The sequence below is a fragment of the Aquarana catesbeiana genome, linkage group LG03 (assembly GCF_042186555.1).
Source record: "Aquarana catesbeiana isolate 2022-GZ linkage group LG03, ASM4218655v1, whole genome shotgun sequence".
Lineage (NCBI taxonomy): Eukaryota > Metazoa > Chordata > Amphibia > Anura > Ranidae > Aquarana > Aquarana catesbeiana.
This window is the reverse complement of record NC_133326.1, coordinates 732,137,707-732,145,288: the sequence shown is the minus strand read 5'-3', so window position 1 is coordinate 732,145,288 and position 7,582 is coordinate 732,137,707.

Here is a 7,582-nt window from a genome sequence, read left to right as displayed (position 1 = left end):
CTATTCAGAGGAGGATTTATTGCCTTTGCTAATGACTACAATACTACTGTTGCATGCATAAGCAGCCAGCCAGTCGGGAAGCGGTGGTGACTTGATATAGGTGATAGAAGGCCCTGGTAGTGAAAGAGCTTGTGTGCATAGACTTTTTCCCTAGTGAATGGAACCCCAGTACTGCGTCCAACTCATGACATGGTAGGAGTTAGATGCAGTAATGAGGTTCCTCTCCTTCCTCTTCTTCACTCTCCTCTCCTCTCTCCTCTTCTCTCCCCTCTCTGCTCATCTCTCTCCTCTCCCCTCTTCTATCTCCTCTCTTCTCCTCTCCCCTTTCTCCTCTCCTCTCCACTCACCCCCCCACCCCAGCTTTTTTTCATCCTCAAGCCCCCGACTTTCATCTAAAAGTCTTTCCTGCAGTTCTTTCCCTATTGAGGCAGCAGGCAGGTAAATGACAATCTACAACATGAACACTAGATGGCAGCAGACAGATAAATGACAATCTACAACATGAACACTAGATGGAGGCAGGCAGGTAAATGACAATCTACAACATGAACACTAGATGGAGGCAGGCAGGTAAATGACAATTTACAACATGAACATTAGATGGCGGCAGACAGATAAATGACAATCTACAACATGAACACTAGATGGCGGCAGACAGATAAATGACAATCTACAACATGAACACTAGATGGCGGAAGACAGATAAATGACAATCTACAACATGAACACTAGATGGCAGCAGACAGATAAATGACAATCTACAACATGAACACTAGATGGCAGCAGAAAGATTATTATTATTTTTATTATTATTATACATGATTTATATAGCGCCAACAGTTTGCGCAGCACTTTACAATATAAAAGAGAGACAGTACAGTTACAATACCATAAAATACAAGAGGGTTAAGAGGGCCTTGCTCAGAAGAACTTTCAATCTAATAGGGTGGGGCAAGTGGTTCAAAAGGGTTTTAACTGTGGGGGATGAGCTGATAGAAGTGATAAAAGATTAGTTGGAGGCATGATAGGCTTCCCCAAAGAGATGAGTTTTCAGGGATCACCTAAAGACAGTCAGAGTAGGAGACAGCCAAACTGATAGAGGTAGAGAGTTCCAGAGGATGGGAGAGGCTCTGGAAAAGTTTTGGAGACAAGGTCTTGGGAGGAGCGGAGGACAGTTTGGGTGATATTTGGAAACAAAATTGGTGATGTAGCTTTGTAGTGAAGGAATTGGGGGAGAGGGGTGGCGGACACGGAATGGAGGCCAGTGAAGGGATTGGCGGAGAGGGGTGGCGGGCACCGAATGGAGGCCAGTGAAGGGATTGGCGGAGAGGGGTGGCGGGCACCGAATGGAGGCCAGTGAAGGGATTGGCGGAGAGGGGTGGCAGGCACTGAATGGAGGCCAGTGAAGGGATTGGCGGAGAGGGGTGGCGGGCACCGAATGGAGGCCAGTGAAGGGATTGGCGGAGAGGGGTGGCGGGCACCGAATGGAGGCCAGTGAAGGGATTGGCGGAGAGGGGTCACGGACACTGAATGGAGGCCAGTGAAGGGATTGGCGGAGAGGGGTGGCGGGCACCGAATGGAGGCCAGTGAAGGGATTGGCGAAAACGGGTGGCGGGCACCGAATGGAGGCCAGTGAAGGGATTGGCGGAGAGGGGTGGCGGGCACCGAATGGAGGCCAGTGAAGGGATTGGCGGAGAGGGGTGGCAGGCACCGAATGGAGGCCAGTGAAGGGATTGGCGGAGAGGGGTGGCGGACACCGAATAGAGGCCAGTGAAGGGATTGGCGGAGAGGGGTGGTGGGCATCGAATGGAGGCCAGTGAAGGGATTGGCGGAGAGGGGTGGCGGGCACCGAATGGAGGCCAGTGAAGGGATTGGCGGAGGGGTGGCAGACACTGAGCAGTTGGAAAGGTGGATAAGTCTGACAGCAGCATTCATGATAGACTGAAGAGGGGATAGCCTATGTAGAGGCAGGCCAATGAGAAGGGAGTTGGCATTGTCAAGGCGAGAGATAAGGGAGTGAATGAGTAGTTTGGGGGGTTTAATTTGTTAAAAAGCGGTGAATTTTGGAGATGTTATAGTGGTGAATTTTTACAAGCATTTGACAACGATTGAATTTGGGGCTGAAAGGACAGGTCAGAGTCTAGGATTACACCTAGTAGCCTGGCGTGAGGGGAGGGATTGATGGTTGCATTATTGACCTTAGGGGAGGGATTGATGGTTGCATTGACCTAGATGAAAAAGTCATGGAGGGGGGCAAGGGCAGGAGGGGAGATATTATTAGCTCTGTTTTAGAGAGATTTTCGTTTAAGGAAGTGGTGCGACATCCATGCTGATATGTCAGTTAGTAGGTTAGTAATGCGAGAGGAGACTAGGGGGGTGAGGAGTAGACAGCACCCTCACAACTTGAGATCCATACTATTCATGTGTCAAACTATAATACCACACAAGGCCGTCTCCGCAGGGGACCGCAGAAAGTTCCAAAATCAAGTTAGGTCTGATGTGAGGAGGTTGCCTCTGAGGAGGTGTTTGTAGAAGTTGAATTAAGCCAAATATCCCAGACCTTAGAGCTTTACATGGGGCAGCACATAGAGGGATATCTCAGTGGAAGTGCTGAGTTGACTAGGTGCTTCCAATAATGGGGGCCACCGGGGACTTCCATTTCAATATTATGGCTTAAAATAAAAGTCATAATAGAACTCTAAGCACTCTAGCAGGTGGCAAAGAGTGGACCAGGCCCAATATACTGTACATATGTTAATACTCAGTGGGATTGGAATAGTAGTCAGTGTGAAAATGAAGTGTGAAAGTTTGGTTCAAAATGCCTGAATCAAGGCACAGTGCTAAAATATGTGGGCAAAATTGGCTGGGTCGGTCATATATCTCCAACGTCCCGACGAAACTGAGGGGTAAATCCTGGGCAGCTGTTGGGGGTGAGATATATCCTATGAAGGATTCTAAATTGGATTGGTCTTGGAGATTGGTCTCCAGCAGAAAACAGCTGTGACATGGGTAATTCCATACATACAGGAGATCCTCCCAGTCTTCCCCATCCACAACGGACCATTCTTTGTACAATGCGCCTGGTAGTGGCGGATAGATACCACTTCTCCATCCTTCAATGTAGCACCCACCAACTTATGAGTCTATGGTAATTACAAATGTACCATCATCTGTTATTTATGTACCTAGGCCCATGCTAATCTTGGCCATCAGAAAGTCAGTATTTGCAGAGGATCTTGGGTGGTTTCGGTGGGGCTGTCAGCAATGAGGAAGGTTCCATTTGGTACTTTTATGATGCCCACAAGCCAAAAAATATGTCACTTAATGTTTCTTGATATTTACTTTAATCTAGGAACCAGGAAGAAATCTACCTTTTGTTTTATGAGTGAAACCAGTTGAAATTATGTAATACGGAGGAAGGAGATGTTACACAAGAGTGATCTTTGTGTAGGCCATTAAAACAAGAAAGAACTTAATCTTTTACACGGTGAAAGCAATTCTCACCTCCTTTAGGTCTTTTACTGATTTTCTTTTATTACCAATGTTTTTATTTAGGTTCAAAAGACGTCATGTATGTCTCTGAGGCAGACAGTACTTAACCCTTTCATGACTAAGCCTATTTTTGAAATTTGGTGTTTACAAGTTAAAATCCATATTTTTTGCTAGAAAATTACTTAGAGTTCCCAAACATTATATATATTTTTTTAGCAGAGAATCTAGAGAATAAAATGGCGATTGTTGCAATATTTTTTATCACACGGTATTTGTGCAGCGGTGTTTTAAACGCAAATTTTTGGAAAAGGGACACTTTCATGAATTTTAAAAAATCCAAACAGTAAAGTTACCCCAATTTTTTTATATAATGTGAAAGATGATGTTATGCCGAGTAAATAGATACCAAACATGTCACCCTTTATAATTGCACGCACTCGTGGAATGGCGACAAACTACGGTACCTATGAATTTCCATAGGCGACGCTTTAAAATTTTTTTACGGTTACCAGGTTTGAGTTACAGAGGAGGTCTAGGGCTAGAATTATTGCTCTCGCTCTGACGATCGCGGCGATACCTGACATGTGTGGTTTGAACACCGTTTACATATGCGGGCGCGACTTCCGTATGCGTTTTCTTCGCTGCGCGAGCTCGCGGGGACAGGGGCACTTTAAAAATTATTTTTTTTTTTTATTTATTTTATTTATTTTTTTACTTTATAAATTGTGTTTTAAAAATTTTTTTTTTTTTTTTACTTTTATTGCTGTCACAAGGAATGTAAACATCCCATGTGACAGTAATAGGTGGTGACAGGTACTCTTTATGGAGGGATGGGGGGTCTAAAAGACCCCCCATCCCTCCTTTACACTTCAAAGTATTCAGATCGCCGAAAACGGCGATTCTGAATACTGTGTACTTTTTTAAATTCGGCGCCATTGGCAGCCGAGTAAACGGGAAGTGACGTCATGACGTCGATTCCGCGTTTACAACGAGAAGGCTGGAATGAAGCCGCTCACAGCTTCGTTCCAGCCTGCCCCCAGCCGCCGAAGGTACCCGATTGGACACCGGGCTTCCCGATCGCACGGGTGGCCCGGTAACAGCGGCGGGAGGCGGCAGGAGGGGGGGGATGTCCCCTCCCGCTCCTCCGGTATAACAACCGAGCGGCTTTTAGCCGCATCGGTTGTTATACTCGGGTAGCCGATCGCCCGCTGTAAACAACGGTACCGGGATGATGCCTGCAGCTGCGGGCATCATCCCGGTATAACCCCGGAAAGCCGAGTACGCATATCTGCGTACGGTCGGCGGGAAGGGGCTAAATAGCCATAATCTCAGACATTGCAAGAAATGCTTCTTACAAGTTTATATACTGTACATACCAGGTTAAATTAACATAATAAACAGATACAAGAAAAAGAAAAATAGACCATAACACATTGCTTATAGCAAACAACCGCCTTATAAAGAATAAGCAAAAGACATTAAATTTAGGAATAGTTCCACTACAAACTTACAAAGGTGCAACAAATGAGGCACTGAGGTCATTTGTCCCATAAACCTGGCAAGACATTAATAATATGGAGACCTTGATGACCACTTGTGATAGAAAATGTGCATGCTATCCATAGCTGTATGGTGTATCCTCTCCATTATTATTTATATATTATCCATTGCTGGATTTTTAACATTGACACCATAAGTGGCACTGGTGTCTGGGGTCACACTTAGCACAGTGTACCTACCCCAGCATCTGGCTACTTAGTAACTGGGCCTGTATGGGAGGTAGCCACTGAGATACTCTGGAACTATTCTACTCCAGCATGCCATCAGACCAGCTTCCCATTACCTTGTAAGAGCTCAAGGGAAAAGGCTCTACTGGTCTTCTTTGGGTGCAGCCAACTACTTGTTAGCTCCTCTCCTTACCCTCTGTGATCACTGCCCCCTTTCCCTATACCCCACCATGCTATTTCACTTTCTATCCATTGTTGTCTGGGGTTGGAGAACTTCTATTGCATTCTTCACATGGCAGGCTTGAAACAATCACTCTCAACAAAAGTCAAGAAGATCTCCTTTATGGTCCACCAAAATACTTTTTTTCTTAAAGACCTTCCATCTTCAAGTCACAAGATCCCAACTGTGGGCCAACCTCACCAATCAGGGAAAGGACAGCTTGCTGCTATATGTTACATTCCTCTTCTTTTGTTATCTGATGTACGGAGTGGCAGTCCTTTCATACACTGATAACAGATTGGTTCTCATTTGGCCCAAAACTCCTCATAGGTTGTGGGGGTCAGCTCAAGTGGGGTTAACCTCTCCTGGTTAATGCAGTCCAAGCGGCAGGTCTTTTCTTAAAGGTCAATTCTATTTAAAAAGGTTGCAAACAAAACAGAAAATAAATCCCCCCATCTGGGCACTAACTAAACAGGACAGATTCCTCTCTGACAGATGAAGGACTTCTCACAACAAAAAACAAGTGTTTTGCAAACCTTTCCTTCCTCTAAAGCCGCGTACACACAAGCGGTTTTGCCGTCGGACTAAACTCCGAAGGTTTCTCCGACGGAATTCCATTCAAGCGGTCTTGTCTACACACGGTCAAACTAAAGCCCGACCAAAGTCCGACTGTCCAGAACGCGGTGATGTACAGCACGTACGACGGGACTAGAAAAAGGATGCTCAATAGCCAGTAGCCAATAGCTTACGTCTCGTACTTGCTTCAGAGCATGCGCCGTTTTTGGTCTGTCGAAACCGCATACAGACGAGCGGTTTTCCCGATAGGAACTGGTTGCGGAGGAGTTCCAGGGGAAAGATTTAGAACATGTTCTATTTCTAGGTCCGTCAGAATTTTCCAAAAAAAAAAGGTCCGATGAGGCCTACACACGAGCGGATTATACGATGAATAGACTCTGCCGGACTTTTTCTATCGGACATTCCGCTCATGTGTACTTGGCATTACAGAGCGATTTCCACACGTAGTTCTCTCTCAGGTAGCTCCCTGTGTCCCAGGTCAGAGCACCCTCTTGCTCCAAGTCTTCCTTATTTCTGCCACCTGCTGCTGGTCACAAGTGAGAAGCAAAACCTAGTTTGGATCCCACACTGCTAAGGTGGCCTGGAAAACCTGGACCAGATTCATGCGAGGTGACCTACAGCTTCCATCAACCACCTCGTTTTTTATTATGTCACAAGGTATAAGTAGTGATTCCTCACTGTCTGCATAACCACAAGAAATGTTAGGTTAGGCTACAGTGATAGTAGATGGACATAGTAGGTAAGGGTGCAATGACAGCAGACAGAGATAGAGGGTACAATGATAGTAGACAGAGATAGTAGGTAAGGGTACAATGATAGCAGACAGGGATAGTAGATAAGAGTACAATGATAGCAGACAGGGATAGTAGGTGCAACCATCAATTCCTCCCCTCACACCAGGGTACTAGGTATAATCCTAGACTCTTACCTGTCCTTTCAGCCCCAAATCAAATCATTGTCAAAAGCCTGTAGAGTTCAACTCCGTAACATCTCTAAAATTCGCCCCTTTTTACTAATGAAACCACCAAGCTACTCATTCTCTCCCTTGTTATCTCTCGCCTTGACCAGTGCAACTTCCTTCTCATTGGCCTGCCTCTCCATAGGCTCCTCCCCTCTTCAGTCTATCATAAATGCTAAAAAAGTCCAAATGCAGCGCTAAAATAAAATAAATGTCCAAATAATGATAATAGTCCATAGAACTCAATCAGCAATAAAAGATGATGTGAAACCTCCACCAAGCTTCAGTGTGTAAAAGGAAAGCACACCACACCCACGTGCTATCAGTCTGCTTACCAGAAAGATATAAAAAATAGGCGATGTACTCATATATTGCAGAGGGTCAGCAGCAAATCCAAATGGCACACTCCATCATGGGCAGGCACAGCATGGAAACAATCAGGTCACCACATATCAGAAAGCTCAGGACTCGTATTAACGATGGACAGGTTGGTGCAGTCATCAGCAGGAACAAACCAGCAAACAGAAAGCAACAAATAGTGAAGCCCGTAAGGTAAAACAGTAGTAGTTTATTGTAGTCTACTTACAGGTATGAAGTAAAAATCATCAC